The 16,791-nt window shown below is 38.3% G+C and overlaps 1 protein-coding gene across 4 annotated transcripts in view; it reads left to right on the forward strand.

Moving 5' to 3' along the window:
- GRM8 (glutamate metabotropic receptor 8) overlaps positions 1 to 16,791 on the forward strand; it is a 799,760-nt gene that overhangs the window by 109,102 nt on the left and 673,867 nt on the right. The gene's annotated exons all lie outside the window — the stretch shown is intronic.

Below are 16,791 nucleotides of genomic sequence, written 5' to 3' on the forward strand. Positions count from 1 at the left end.
ATTATGCTGTGTGCCCTGTTTTTGCCAGTGAACATCTAGGATTCCTCTTGTCCATTCATCCACTCCAGCCACAGAAGCGTGTCCTAGAGTGCCCAAACCCTTTCTTTTTCAGCATCATCACATCAGCTCTTTCCCATGCTTGGAAACCTCTTTCTCAGGTACTTGGAAGGCCAGGAAGGCATGACCCCTTCTTGTCCTTCAAATCTCAGCTTAAATGCTATCTCCTCAAAAAGTCTTTATCTTGACCCTTCAACTAAAGTGAGACTCCTCGCTTTTACCTCTCCCACACACTTTATTTCCAATGTCCTGCTTTCATTAGCTTCTGTCAATTTATTGTCTGTATCACCTACTAGATCCTAAGCTTCTTGAACCATGTCTGTCTTATTGTGTCTCTAGCACTGAGCAGAATGGCATCTGATAGATACTCAGTAAATATTTGAGAAATGAATGAATGAATGGATGTCTCAGAGAACTTGGAAAAGGAGAAGAAATAGTTAAAAGGAACACAATGCAATAAAAGTAACTTTCTCATTATAGCCTGAGCAAAGGAATTGGGATGAGTAGCAGCAAGCAAGAGGGGAAAGCATTTTCTGTTAGCATGTGAATCTTAGATTTGCCTGACCACTTTGAAAGTGAACAAGGGTGTCTCAACTTTATCTTCTGCGAAACAGCTGCCCTGGTCACTTTTTTCTTTTTTTTAAACAAAGCAAGACCCTGATTCTAAATCCAGGCCTCAGATTTGTTATATCCCAGAGAAGGTTGATTGTAGCTTGCCATAGATAATGAAGACTGGTCTGTGGTGCATAATGGATTCTAGTTTGTCCCTATTTTTTCCTTAAGACTACCAAATTCAAAATAAATGACATGTTTTAAATGACTGCTCTTTATTTTGAAAAATATCATTGTTGTTAAAAATTAAGTTCACGCTGTCCATATTACTCCTTTGCATTTAAGAGTTCAGAGCTCCACAGGTTTAGGGAAGAAAACATAATTAAGCATAAATAACAGATGCCAGGAAACAAATGATAAAAAGAGAAAATGTTAAATCATAAGAGTAATATAGCAAGAAATAATAGACACACAGCAAGTCTCCTACCACAAAATTATGGTAGGTGGGTTCAGTCCATTCTTTAAAGACAATTCTATCTTTATTCCTGGGTTGAAAAAAAAACACAGAAATGAGAATTATGAAAAATTGATTGCCTAAAAATATGTAAGTCATCTTATTTTAAGAAAATAAGAAAATTAGGAACTTGGGGCCATTCTTCTCCATAGGCAGAGAAGAATTGAGAAAATGATGTAAGGAAGCCCTCATTATCTGATAGTCCCTGGCCCTGGAATATGGCACTTAAATGTGAGTCTACTTAGAATGGGAACAAATGATTCCAGAAAAATTGTTTAAAATAGTAATTGAGGCTTTATCTTAAAAATCAAAACAAAATTATGAAACTGCTTTTCTCTGAAATCTTTGTTGTCTGTTCCTTGGTCTGATCATCCCAAAGGTCATATGTGCATGGCTTTGCATATGATTCTGGCAAGTTTTCAGTACTGCTTCCGATGACTTTCTACAACCTTGGATCTTTTTTTTTCTTTTTCTTTCTTTTTTGTTTTTGAGATGGAGTCTCGCTCTGTTGCCTGGCTGGAGTGCAGTGGCATGCTCTCGGCTCACTGCAACCTCCGCCTCCCAGGTTCAAGTGATTCTCCTGCCTCAGCCTCCTGAGTAGCTGGGACTACCTGTGCATACCACCACACCTAGTTACTTTTTGTATTTTTAGTAGAGAAGGGATTTCACTATGTTGGCCAGGATGGTCTTGATCTCTTGACCTCATGATCTGCCCACCTCAGCCTCCCTAAGTGCTGGGATTAGAGAAATGTGCCACCACGCCCAACCAACCCTGGATGTAAGATTTTCAATTTCATTTTGCAGTTGCTTTCATTTTACTTTTGGCTATTGTAAACAATCAACAAGTAGGTGACTAAAACATTTGGACTAAAACAAAAGCAATGGCTCAAGCCTGTAATCCCAGCACTTTGGGAGGCCGAGGCGGGTGGATCACGAGGTCAAGAGATCGAGACCATCCTGGTCAACATGGTGAAACCCCGTCTCTACTAAAAATACAAAACATTAGCTGGGCATGGTGGTGCGTGCCTGTAATCCCAGCTACTCAGGAGGCTGAGGCAGGAGAACTAACTGCCTGAACCCAGGAGGCGGAGGTTGCGGTGAGCCGAGATCGTGCCATTGCACTCCAGCCTGGGTAACAAGAGCGAAACTCCGTCTCAAAAAAAAAAAAAAACAAAAGCAAAGGTTGGGAGGGAGTGAGGTTGCAGTGAGCTGAGATTGTACCACTGTACTCCAGCCTGGCGCCTGGTAACAGAACAAGACTCTGTCTCAAAAAAAACAAACAAAAACAAAAACAAAAAACACAACAAAAACTCAGGTAATCCTGAGACTGGCTAATTTATAAAGAAAGGAAGTTGAATTGACTCACAGTTCTGCATGGCTGGAAAGGTCTCAGGACACTTACAATCATGGTAGAAGGTACAGGGAAAGTAAGGCATGTCTTACATGGCAGAGAGAGAGAGACTGCCACTTTAAGCCATCATATCTCATGAGAACTTCCTCACAAGAACAGCATGTGGGAAACTGTCCCCATGATCCCATCACCTCCGACCAGGTCCCTCCCTCACTCTTGGGGATTCCAATGCCAGGTGAAATTTGGGTGGGCACACAGAGCTAAACCATATCATTCTACCCTTGGCTTCTCCCAAATCTCATGTCCTTTCACATTTCAAAACCAATCATGCCTTCCCAACAGTCCCTCGAAGTCTTAACTTACTCCAGCATTAATGCAGAAGTCCAAGTTCCAAGTTTCGTCTGAGACAAAGCCTTTCCACCTCTGAGCCTATAAAGTAAAAATCAAGTTTACTCCTGAGATACAATGGGGTAGAGTCATTGAATAAACATTACTGTTCCAAAAGGGAGAAATTGGCCAAAAGAAAGGGGCTGCAGACCCCATGGAAGTTCAGAACACAGCAGGAAAGTCTCTTAAAGCTCCAGAGTGGTCTCCTTTGACTTTGTGTCCCACACCCCAGGGTACACTGCCATGAGGAGTTGGATCTCAAGGCCTTGGGCACCTTTGCCTCTGTGGTATTGCAGGGTTTAGCCCTTGTGTCTTTTCTCATAAGTCATTGAGTCCATGCAGCTTTTCTAGGCTCATGGTGCAAGCTGTCAGTGGATCTACCATTCTGGCATCTGGAGGACAGTGACCCCCTTCTCACAGCTCCACTAGGCAGTCCCCCAAGTGGGGACTCTGTGTGTAGGCTCCAATCTCACTTTTCTCCCTCTGCATTGCCCTAGTGGAGGTTTGCCATTAGGGCTCTGCCCCTGTAGCAGACTTCTGCCTGGACATCCATGTGTTTCCGTACATCCTCTGAAATCTAAGCAGAGGTTGTCAAACCTCAACTCTTGTCTTCTGTGCACCCACAGGCACAACACCATGAGGAAGCTGCCAAGGCTTGGGGCTTGCTCCTTCCAAAGCAACAGCCTGAGCTATACCTTGGTTCCTTGTAGCTACAGCTGGAGCTGGAATGGCTGTGAAGCAGGGCAGCAAGTTCAAAGGCTGCACAGAGTAGAGAGTCCTGGGCTCTGCCCGGGAAACCATTTTTATCTACTAGGCCTCCAGGCCTGTGATGGGAGGGGCTGCCATGAAGATCTCTGACATGCCTTGGAGACATTTTCCAGTCATGCTTCTTCCAAGTCCCTGACCATCCAGCCAAACCATTAGTTATAGCCCATGAATCAGTATATAATCATATGTCTGGCCATTTCTCATTCCAAGCAAAGTATACAACCAGGTGCACTGCTTGAAGTTCTGCCCACTGGGAAGATGTCCTTCAGGGATGCCCTGGAAATGGCTGTAGTGCTGCAGCTGCCCACTTTCTAGTGGTGCCTGCATATCATGTAGAATCATCTGTAAACCAGGTCGTAGCCTTCTCTTCCTCTGTCAGCTGATCACAGGGAACTCCTCATTGTCTTAGCTATTAACATTTGACTTCTCATTACTTATGCAAATTTATGAAGCTTGCTTAAATTCCTCCCCAGAAAATGGATTTCTTTTTTTCTACCACATGGTCAGGGTACAAATTTTCCAAACTTTTATGCTCTGCTTCTTTTTTATAGTTCTAGTTTCAGATAATCTCATTGTTCACACATATGAGTGTACATTTTTAGAAAAAGCCAGGTCATGTCTTGAATGCTTTGCTAATTAGAAGTTTCCTCTGCTGGATACCGTAAATCATCTCTCTCAAGATCAAAGTTCCACACATCTCCAGGGCAGGGGCAGAATGCCCCCAGTATCTTTTCAAAAGCATAGCATGAGTGACCCGTACGTCAGTTCCCAATAAGTTCCTTATTTCCATCTGAGACCACCTCAGCCTGGACTTCATTGTCTGTATCACCATCAGCATTTTGGTCAAAACCTTTGAACAAGTCTATAGAGAGTTCCAAACTTTGCCACATTTTTCTGTCTTCTGAGCCCTCCAAACTGTTCCAGCCTCTGCCTGTTACTTCCAAAGTCACTTCCACATTTTCAGGTTGTCTTTATAGCAGTGCCTCACTCCCAGTACCGATTACCTGTATTAGTCTGTTCTCACACTGCTATAAAGATACTACCTGAGACCAGGTAATTTATAAAGAAAAGAGGTTTAATTGATTCACAGCTCCATGTGGCTGGGAAGGCCTCAGGAAACTTAACAACTATGGTGCTTCCATGATTGGAAGGGGAAGGAAGGCACTTCTTACGTGGCAGCAGGAGAGAGAGAAGGCAGGGGAAACTACCACTTTTAAACCATAAGATCTCATAAGAACTCTCTATCATGACAACAGCATGTGGGAAACTGCCCCCATGATTCAATCACCTCCCACCAGGGCCCTCCCTCACAGGTGGGGATTACAATCTTAGATGAGATTTAGGTGGAGACATAGAGCCAAACCATATCATTCCTCCTGATTTGCCACAAATTCTATTACTGAGAAATGACTGGGAGATTGAATAGCTTCAAATTTATCTTCATTGGCTACAACAGCGGTCCTAATTCAGAAAATTATTGTTCGACTCATGTATTAGTTTTCTAGGACAAACTAACCTAGAAAGTAAAGATTGCCTACCATGACTTTGGCATAAGGGAAAATAACTACTTTCACGATTGGGCTGCCAAGGGCAGTCTTTCAGATTGATTCTCTTATTAGTTTAGCTTCCCATGACCTGAGAATTAAATCCCCTACTGTGTGCAATTTACATTTATTGAGAAGAGTGATATAACGGCAAGCTGTTCTGTAGCATGTCTAGATGAGGATGAAAGTGAAATTTTTAGCAGTTTTGCATAAGTGTTTGGGAATTTGATTTTTGGCTTTTTTGAATATTTAATTGACACGAGTACATGTATATTTTCAGTATGTAATAAAGAGATGATTAAAATTATGCTGAAGAACAAGAAGTTTGGTTTTATGCCCAACAGTTTCTCAAAGATATTGAGTACTTTTGCCTTGATGTGGGGAAAGCAGTTCAAAGGAAATAAATATCTTTTCATAAAGTAAGGCTATTAGCTAATAGCTGCAGCAAGGAATGGTAAATAAAAGTGTTCAGTCTTGTTTATTCCTCAACTGAAAGTCTAATAATTTTTTGGTTTATACCTTTGATTTCATAGATTTATTAAAAATGTCAGAATACGAAAATGTTGACTTCAGCTGGGTTTCTGTTATGAAATGCATGATGCATGAAATTTTGACATACTTATAGATGTTCATACATATCATTTATTCGTAGGAAGAAATTCCAATTTATCAGGTTGGATATGGTGAAGGAGTCTTTCTGAAGTCATATGATTAATATTGATAATGCAGTTACCATAGGACCTTAATTCATGTGGTTTTATTTTTGTACTGTCTGTCAGTTTTCCTCCTTGTTGTAATCAAATATTAGCTATTGTTCACTCCTTTGCTGGGACTTGTGCTGTGGTAGCTGCCAACCAAAAGCTGACTGGAGAAGAATAAATTCAGAAGGTAGATATAAAGGAAGCAGTACATATGACAGGGAACATTTTTTTTTTTCCTGCTTATTCCTAGGGAAACTATGTTGTATAGAAAGAATGTGGTCTTTGGAATCTGATGGATCCTGGCTTACACCTTACCCCTTCATCATTAGCTGTATGTAATCAAAGGACACTAACTTTCCAGTCTCAGATTTCTTACCTATAAAGTAGAGATAATGATATCTGCCTTACAAAATAGTTGCAAAAGTTATAGTATTCATAAAGTGCTTGGAAAGTTTACAATAATTAGTATTACAAGAATTACTACTAATACTTTACCACACTGACAGGAGCTTTTGGATAAGAACAGATCCCTTTGATAAGAGTGAGTGGTAAACCTGGTACTTAGTGGGTAGGTTTCCTGGTGGATAGCTGCCAGGCTGTATAGAAGCAGTGGTATAAATAAAACTACTCAGCTTCAAGGTCTTGGCATGAGACCTAACCTTCTAATAATTCCACTGACATCAGAGTATTATAATTCTCAAAACTAACTTTGGGAGGCCGAGGCGGGTGGATCACGAGGTCGAGAGATCGAGACCATCCTGGTCAACATGGTGAAACCCCGTCTCTACTAAAAATACAAAAAATTAGCTGGGCGTGGTGGCGTGTGCCTGTAATCCCAGCTACTCAGGAGGCTGAGGCAGGAGAATTGCCTAAGCCCAGGAGGCGGAGGTTGCGGTGAGCCGACATCGCGCCATTGCACTCCAGCCTGAGTATCAACAGCGAAACTCCGTCTCAAAAAAAAAAAAAAAAAAAAAACTAGATGATTATCAGGATAGTCAGAGAAAGTGCTTGGTGTCATCCTCAAACTGAATTAGAATCTCCAGGTCCAGGACTACATATGAAGTTACTAAATCTGATTTTTAAAAAAAATCACCCAGGTAATTCTGATAGTCAGCTTTAGAAACTACTTCTTAAGATTCAGACCCAGATTTTTCAAACCAACTTTGAGCATCGTTGGGTGAGTAGCTATACATTTTTGTTAAGACCTCCCCCTCTTTTTTTAGTAACTATTGTGGTTTTCCACTGTGAGCAAAATTAATGTAATTCCTTAATGTCATCTAAAACCCAGTCTGTATTCACCTTGTATAAGTTGTCTCAAAATGTCTTTTTATTGTTGCTTTGTCTGACTAATTATTTAAAAAATGTCCACACATCACATTTGGTTGATATATTCCATATTTCTTTTTTTTTTTTAAAGTCATTGATTTGTTGGAAACACTGTGTCATCTATACTGTAGAATGTTCCATATTTTGGATTTGACTATCTTCTCATGGTATCATTTAACTTGTAACTCTATCTTTGTATTTTATATAAATGTATATAATTTGATATGAGGCTTGACTAGATTCAGGTTCAATTTATTTTGGGGTTATATTATTTTTAATGTGTTCCAATTCATTGTGGTAGTTATCTTTTAATGCACATTGTCCCATTTATGGGAACTCCTTCATATTGGCTCTGGTGTCCTTTGACACAACATAGTATCCTTGATAATGTCCTTGCTCTCTGGCACAATAAGATGTACCAGATGCATTTTGCTATATATCTAGAAGGAGTGATCCTTAGCTTCATATCAGTAAGGGAATGGTATTTAGAGACCATAATCTGATTGCCAGGAGAGCTCCTGGCTACTGCATTGTCATTGCATTTAGCCTTTTCAGAAGATAGAGTTAGGAAATGCATACTTGTAAATAAAATAAATCATGAATTTATACTGATATTTACAACTCAAATTTAAGATTACAGAATTTTTACTTAATATTCCTGATTTAATACTTCTATCTCTTTAGTCTTATGCTGAAAATGTTAAGCCATTCATCCAAACCTGTACAGTTGTGCTGGCCCTCAGTTTATTTGCTCTTATAATCCACTCTCTATCCATCTTCTAGTTTGCCCTGTAATATAGTGGGGATGACCCCTGAAGTTTGCATTTCTCTGGTTCTCCTGTCAGCTGACTTCCAATTGGTCTTTGTCCTGGTAGGAGATTAGCAGATGAAAAGGAGAGAGATTTCAAATTAGTTCTTTTCTTCCATCTCTGCCTATGAATCATCTCCAGCAGCAGCTGTGTCTCCCCTGAAGCCTCAGCTCCCACTGTACTGGCTTGTCATGCTTTCAACTTTCACTGGGTGACCCTGCCCCCGACGCCACCTGGCTCTAATTGTACTACCTTTTCTCTTTCTCTCTGGTTTAGGCATGGTAGTTGCTTCCTCTTGGTGCTAATGTCTAGGTTGCCTCACTGTCCTTTGAATTTTAGTTCTTTTGCCACCTGTGTAACTAATACTTTACATTGTAAGTCTTTCTGTTATATTCAAGTGGGTTCTATTGCTTGATTAGACTGATGCAATAGTGCTTAGACATTTTATCTTACCAACAGAATGTTGTGAATCTTTAACTGTTTGAAGCTTGTAAACTGAATCCTTACAGTCATTATTATCATATCATTTATCAATCATCAGTCATCACACTGTGATGCCATTTCATACATTTATGCTTTTTCTTTTTTAATTTTAGCTGTTAGATTTTGTCTAATTATACTTTTCATCTGGCTTCTGAATTCACCATTCTGAATATGCCATTCTGACTATCGCCCCACTTCAGACCATTATGTCAGCCTCCCTAAATACTGTAATAACTTCACAACTCTTTCTCCACCTCTAGTCCCTCTATTCTACAGTCTATTTTAATATTTGCTGCAAGATTTATTTTTATAAAGTGCAGATCTGATAATGTTGCACCATTGGTAAGAGAGAAAATCTACTGTGGCTCTCCACCACCTACCAAATTAAGCACAAGTCTTTGTGCTGGCCTTCAACATTCTCCACAAAATATACCCAAACCTACGTCTATGTTGAGATCCTCTTCATACATACTTCAGTCTATTTATTGACATGCAAAATCCTTGGAAATAAGGAAGACATCTCTGACTTTGCGTTGGAGGATGTGTTGTTTGAAATGTCTTACGGAGAGACTATGCCAAATGAAAGACAGTAAGCAAATTTTCTGTCACCACCATAGAAATGGTTTTCTGTGCATGTATTAGAATTATTTTGATTACTTTGAACTCCTGAAAAGGCATGTTAAATGTTTTATTTTTTTTCCTTGTTCATTATCAGTTTTCAGGGTAATAAATTGGTGCCCAAGCAAGTTTCAATAGTGACCAGTGTATTTCTTTAGTATTATGAATTCATGAGTCATTATATATTTTATATATTTATATTCATTTAAGTTATTCTAGATGCACATTGTCCCATCCTGGGTAATGAGTCCATCTCTTTCAGATTTTAGAGATTACAATGAAAAAGTCCTTAAAGATAAAATGACATTTATATTTTATAGGCTCGTTTATTCTAGGTTGAGTTCTGGGTCTCTCTGGACTCGTTTTAGAAGCAAAATGTTAGTGATTAAAGAAACTACTTACTCTTAGAGAAGGTCATTGTTGACTATTTTATTGTCACTGTGGGCTCACTAGGTTTTTTGTCATAGGCTATATTCATTCATGTTTGTTGCACCTTTTAATACTAGTTATTGGAAATGTGTTAGTAAATAAGATGGACAGGGCCACTGTCTTGCGAAGTTTAAGTCCAACAGATGCTACACACATTAAAAAATAAATTACAAAAATAATGATACAATTCCTATGAAAGCAGATACTATGAAGGAGAAACTCAGAATATCACAAAAGCCTGTATCACAAGGTTTTGACTTGCTGGAGGAATGGGGCAGGGAGGGCTTTCCTGGGGAAGTGATGTATAAGAAAAAATGGGAAGGATGAGCAAGAGTTTGGGTGGGTGGATATATGAGCGAAGAACACGGCAAGTGAGAAGGTCTTAAAGAAAGAAGAAACACTGTCTCTTCAAGGACTGATAAAAGGCCGCTGTGCTGGAGTGTGGAGACCTAGAGGATGACTGAAATAGACCGTTGAGGCATGCAGGGGCCAGGCCACGTGAGGCTTTCTTTGATCATGGTATGGATTGCAGTTTTTTAGAGGGTTGTCCTAATGAGGTCTGCACTGGGCTGAGTGTGGAAAATAGATTGGAAGGACATGAGAGTGCCTGCTGACATGTTGCAAGAGATGTGAGTAAGAGCTAGTGGGGCATAGGGCTAAAGGGAGGTAAGATATGTCAAGACGCTGAGATATTTTGAAGGTAAACAGAACATAGTGATTGTATGAACATGAGTGTTGAGGGATATGGAAGTAGGAAAACATGACACCAAGATTTCAAATAACTTAAGAAGAACTTGGTTTCAAAGGGTATGTGCTGGGGTGGAAGGAGAGACCAGGCACAGATTATTTTTAAAAAAATTATTAAAGAATAACTTACATATAATAATTTGTACCTATTATGAATGAATATTTGATTATTATTATTATTATTTTTTGAGATGGAGTTTGCTCTTGTTGCCAAGACTGGAGTGCAATGGCATGATCTTGGCTCACCACAAGCGCCGCCTCCCAGGTTCAAGCAATTCTCCTGCCTCAGCCTCCTGAGTAGCTGAGATTACAGGCATGTACCACTATGCCTGGTTAATTTTGTATTTTTAATAGAGATGGGGTTTCTCCATGCTGGTCAGGCTGATCTTGAACTCCTGACCTCAGGTGATCCATCCACCTGAGCCTCTCAAAGTGCTGGGATTACAGGCATGAGCCACCGCGCCCAGCCAGTGAGTTTTGACAAACATATAAACCTGTATATCACAATCACAATCAAGATAGAGCATTTTTCCATCACCTAAAATATTTCCTTCTGCCATTTGCCCATCCCCTCCCTCTGCTTTGGCCCCAGGAAATCACTGATCTATTTTCTAACCATAGATTAAATTTGCCCTTTCTGGAATTTCAATAAATAGAATTACGTTGTATGTAATCTTTTGGGACTGGCTTTTATTGGTCAGTATAATAGTTTTGAGATTCATTCATATTACTCTGTTCATCAGTAGTTTGTTTTTCATTGCCAAGTTGTATTTTCTTCTATTGCTATACCACAGTTTGTTTATCTAGTCACCTATTGATGGATATTTAGGTGGTTTTCAATTTGGGGCTATGAATAAAATTACAGTGAACATTTGAGTATGAGGCTTTGTATGAACATATGTTTTTATATCTCTTAGGTAAGTATACCTAGTAGTAGAATTGCTGGATTCTGCGGTAGGTGCATATATTTATAATTTTATAAGTATACATACATATGCATATATGTGAGTGTGTGTATACCCACCCAACACACATTAGGAATATATATATATATATATATATATATATATATATATATGCGAAATTATTTCAAAAGTGGTTGTAGCAATTTTGCATTTCTCTGATAATTAGTGATGCAAAGTATTTTTTCATATGTCTGTTGGACATTTGTATGTCTTCTTTTGAAAAATATCTATTTGCGTTATTTTATCACTTTTTAATAGACTTATTTGTGTGTGATGTTTTTAGTTGTTTGAGTTCCTTATAAATTCTGGGTATTGGTACCTTCTGGATGCATAGTTTTCAAATATTTTCTCTAATTATGCAAGTTATCTGTTCACTCTGTTGATTATATCATTTGCTGTGTTAAGGCTTTTTAGTTTAATTAAGTACTGATTTATCTAGCTTTGTTTTGGTTTCTTGTGCTTTTAAGGTCATAGTCATGAATGCATTGTCCTGAAGAGTTTTGATCAGAAGAGTTTTCTCTAGGTTTTCTTCTAGTATTTTTTTATCCTGGCATGTACTGCTGTATATAGTTTTATTATTTACGTTTGGGTCAGTTGTCCACTTTGACTAATCCTTATGCATGATGTGTGAATCAAGTTTCTTTTTTCGTCATATGGATATTCAGTTCTAGCACCATTTGTTGAGAAGTTATCCTTAACCCTTTGAATTTTCTTGGCACCTTTATAGAAATTAAACCTACCATTTGTGAACGCTTCACTTTATGACATTAATCTCTTTATTTAGCTTTATACCAATACTTTGCTTTGTTGATTACTGTAGTTTTATGGTTTAGAAAACATTTAAGAGTTATTCAAATTTGTTCTTACTCTTCAAAATTATTGTAGCCATGGTAAATTATTTGTATTCCCATATAAATTTTAGAATCAGCTTGCCAATTTCCAGTGAAAGGGACAGTCTTGCCTTATGCAGACTCTTAGGGGAAAAGCATTGAGCCTTTCACCACTAGGTATGATTTTAGATGCATTTTTCCGACAGATGTCCACTATCATTGAGGATATGTATATGATACATATGATATATATATCATTCTGTATATTCTTAATAAGCTGAGAATTTACTTTCTGTTTATATCTATTTTGTGAATGGGTGTTGAATTTTTTCAAATGCTTTTTCTACACCAATTAAAATGATTATATGGTTTTATGTTTATTCTGTTAATATGATGAATTGGTTGCATTCCTTGTTATTGTTTATTATTTTTTATATACTCCTAAGGTGGATTTCCTGTTATTTTGTTAAAGGGTAGGGCCTACATCTGGTTCCAGTTATTTCATTTTGGCCCGAAGCATAAGTCTATGCAATCAGTTTTGATCATGTTGAATTTAAGGTAAATTTAAAATTTCTAAGTGGAGGTTCATTATCCAATTGGTAGTAGGTTTGCATTTTAGAGAAATCTGAGTTCTTCACAGATGAATTTGGGCATGGTAGTTATATTGACAGTGATCAAAATCATAAACTTGTTGGACATTGACATCTGTGAAAATGAAAGGGAGCAAAAAAATTGGCTCAGGTTAGGCCTCAGGGAACCTCACTTTTAAATTGTAGGCCAAGAAAGATGAACTAGAGGAGATGACAAGGAATATCTAGAGGGGTGGGAGAAAACCAGGAGAGCGTGTTGTAGAAGCCAAGGAAAATATTGTCAAGATTTTAATGCTGTTGGTTCAAGTGAAATAAAGACTGAACACTGACCATTAGATTTTGTGACATGAAAAGTTTTATGATCTTGCTCAGAGCAGTTTGAGTACAGCCCTGGGACAGAAGCCAGGTTCAGTGCTGAAAAGTGAGTGGGAGATAAGACAATGGAGAGGGTATTCAGTCAAATTTTTAAAGTTTGGTTGTAAAAGGCAGATAGATACTAGTTTGAGAGCTGGAGTTGGATGAGGATTGAGTAATGGTTTCTTTTTAAAAAATGTTTTTCTCTTTTTAAAAAATGTTGAAAAAAATTTTTAAAAAAATGTTTTCTTTTTAAATTGGAGAGGCTTGAGTATATACAAATCCCAGTAAAAAGAACCCAGTTGAAAGTATGAGGTTAATGACTGGAAAGAGAGAAGCAATAATCTATAGTGTCAAGCTCAAAAAGGCTGCTGCATGTGCAATTCGGAGCAGAGTTGGGGCTTCACTTTAGATAGCAAAAGTGACATTTCTTCTTGTAACAGAAAGAAGGCAGGAAGGAAGAAAGAAAGGGTGCCCAGGAAGCCAGGTTTGTCATTCGATGGTGGGAAATTAACAGCTATCTTCAACTGATGGCTTCTATTTCTTATGGGGAAGAAAAAAATACATTCTACAAAGTATTTTAAAAATATTTGACCCATATTGAAATAGATCAGAAGGATTTTTGAAGAAAATTTTGTAATGTTTTATTGGAAACCGTGGGCAGAATAATAAAGTTGTCTTCGTTCATTTTGTGTTTCTATAAAGGAATACCTGAGGCTAAGAATAATTTACAAAGAAAAAAGGTTTATTTGGCTCACAGTTATGTTGGCTGGAAAGTTTAAGATTGGTCATCTGCGTCTGATGAGAGCCTGAGGCTACCTCCACTCATGGCTGAAGGCAGAAAGGGAGCCAGAGTGTGTGCAGCGATCACACAGAGAGAGGAAATATGAGATGGGGCAGGTGCCAGGCTCTTTTAAATAACTAGTTATTGAGGGAACTAACAGAGTGAGAACTCACTTGCTCTACCCACCTTGGGAGGGCATTAATGTATTCAGGAGGATGCCCCCACAGGACCCACACACCTCACATTATGCACCACCTTCAACACTGGGGAAATTTCAACATGAGATTTGGAGGGAACAAACATCTAAGCCATAGCAGTTGTATAGGCACAGATAGGTTTGACTACAACATCTGGCTGATGATTAGTTTTGAAGGGACTCAGTAGCCCCGGCAACTGTTATATGGATGAAATGAGACACCCTAAACCAAGGTTATGCCAGTCCAGAATTATGACTGGCAGATGATTAATTCAGTGGTAGCCACTTAGCAGGGATGGAAGGCTGGAGGGAAAACAGTGGCTTCTTTGATTATTCCTTCTCTTGCTACAGGGGATTAAAAGTCTTTCTTTTCCTCTTTCCCATCTTCTGATCCTGAAGGTCAATGTTGACTCAAGCCGCTCTGTCTTCTCCACTCACCTCTTACCCTCAGTCCCTAGCCTTACTTCTCTAATGCTGGTTTTTCAACCAGTATATTTAATTTCCCCCTTACTCTTCTCAGTCCCTCTACTGAAAAGTCTTTTTATGATGTGCTGAATTTTAAAAAAATCTCAGTATTTCCATTTTCTCTTCTTTTCAAGTGCTTTTTCTTCTATATTTTTTGAGCTACCTTCGGTTCTACTTGTTGCCCTACTTTCTATTTATTTGTTTACAAAAGAAAAACATCTACATTTGCAGTATTCTCAATCCTAATTTAAGTTAGATTATGTTCTTAAATGGCATCTTAAACTACTATAAATCTCAAATTTTATTTCTTAGAATTAAAAAAAAAATTAAAGGTCATCCAAAAAGCAATGCGTAAGTCTCATCAAATTTGAGGTTGAAATGGTATTTTTTAAAGACAGAAGTACCTAAAAGGTTTTCTTGTTTTGTTCTTTGCTTTTTTTTTTTTTTTTTTTAAAAAATAGAAAGCCTAATGATATTGACATACAGTCTCTAGCAAAGCATTATGGAGACATTTACATATTTAGATTATTTAGAAAATTAAAATTGGAAAGACAATAAATGTCTTCATATATCCAAGTTATGGTCTATCAAAAGGAGTCAGATACTCATAAAAAAAGAAAAGTATATTTTCATTTAAGCACCGAAAATGTGGGAACCTTTTGAGAAGCAGTTTTACTAGGTAGACTGTGGATATTAAAAGTCGGGAATCCTGAGTTGCCTTACTGTCACTAATAGGCAGTTAATCAACAATGTCCATGTGTTATCTGCTGTGTCCAAAGTGCTTTCCTAGGATCTGCTGAAGAATAGTAGTGTATCCCAGCGCCTTAGCTCACAAGCCTACTCTTTAAAGTAGGTGTAAGAAATGAAATTTATCTTCAAAACTCAAGTGCAGGGAACTTTTTTCTTTGCCAACAAATAACTCTGACACTGAGCCACATTCACTAGGGTATTGAGAATTCAATCATAGTCATATTTTGGAGACCTAGCCTTCAGTTTCCAAGGCTACTGATATGGTTTGGCTCTGTGTTCCCACCCCACTCCCATGTGAAATTGTAATCCCCACGTGTTGAAGGTGGGGCCTGGTAGGAGGCGGCTGGATCATGGGCGTGGTTTCTAATAGTTTAGCATTATCCCCCTAGTGCTGTCTTGTGATAGAGTTCTCACAAGATGTGGTTGGTTAAAAGCACATGGCATTCCCCACTTTGCATGCTCTCTCTCTCTCCCCCTGCTTTGTCATCATAAGATGTGCTTGCTTCTCCTTTGCCTTCTGCTACGTTTGTAAGTTTCCTTAGGCTTCTCAGCCATGTTTCCTGTACAGCCTGCAGAACTATGAATCAATTCCGAGCCATGCTTCCTGTACAGTCTGCAGAACATTTTTTCATAAATTACCTAGTCTTAGGTAGTTCTTTAGAGCAGTGTAAGAGTGGACTAATATAGCTATAGAGGAGTTCACTGAAGAGATGCTCACTGCAGCCCCGGTGGGCTATTAAAAGGAGGGGATTCCACTCCTTCTATGGCAAGCATGGGAAATGAGCTTTTTGAGGGTTCCTGGATTCTCAGGCACTACCACCGAACAAACTGAAGATCTCCATCATTCCCCAGTGTCTGGTGAAGTATTCTTCTCTCCCTTCATTTCCATTTCCAATTCCTCCTCCTCAAACCTTGGGAGATACCCTTCCTCTAGTAATTCAGCTCTATAACCTTTATAAGCCAAGTCTTCTGAAAATAGTTTTCTCCAAGACATGCGGGCTTTATTGCTCATGTGGTGGGCACAGAAGAAAAGAAATCCTTTCATCAGTCTCCTAAAGCAGTAACAATCAGACAGAAATGAATGTCTTACTAAATTATCTTGCTACATATGAATGCTATGGAAAATGTATTGATGACAAGGTACATTGCATCTTTTATTTGATATTTCATCATGCAGGCTTTGCCAAATTTTTATTTTTCAAAAACTCATCTGTTATTTTCAAATAAGTAAGAAATATATTTAAAAACCTTTTACTGACTCAACACTTGATGTGATATATTCACTGGTCTATAGATTTATCATGACACTAAAAATAAACTCCATGCTAGCATTCGATGCAAGAATTGAAACATAATATTTTTAACAATAGAAATTTGGATGCAGAATATTTTTGAAAAGAAAATTCTAATGATCAGGAGATGTCATTCACCCTAAAAGAAGTGAACATCATGTTCAAGGCATCAACTTCATAAAGTGAATTAGAGGGAGCTTTTATATCTACTCACAATGACAACATACAGATCCACCAAAATAATCTTTGCAATGAATGTGTTTAAATCCCTTTGAGCAT

The sequence above is a fragment of the Saimiri boliviensis genome, chromosome 10 (assembly GCF_048565385.1).
Source record: "Saimiri boliviensis isolate mSaiBol1 chromosome 10, mSaiBol1.pri, whole genome shotgun sequence".
NCBI classification, from domain to species: Eukaryota; Metazoa; Chordata; class Mammalia; order Primates; family Cebidae; genus Saimiri; species Saimiri boliviensis.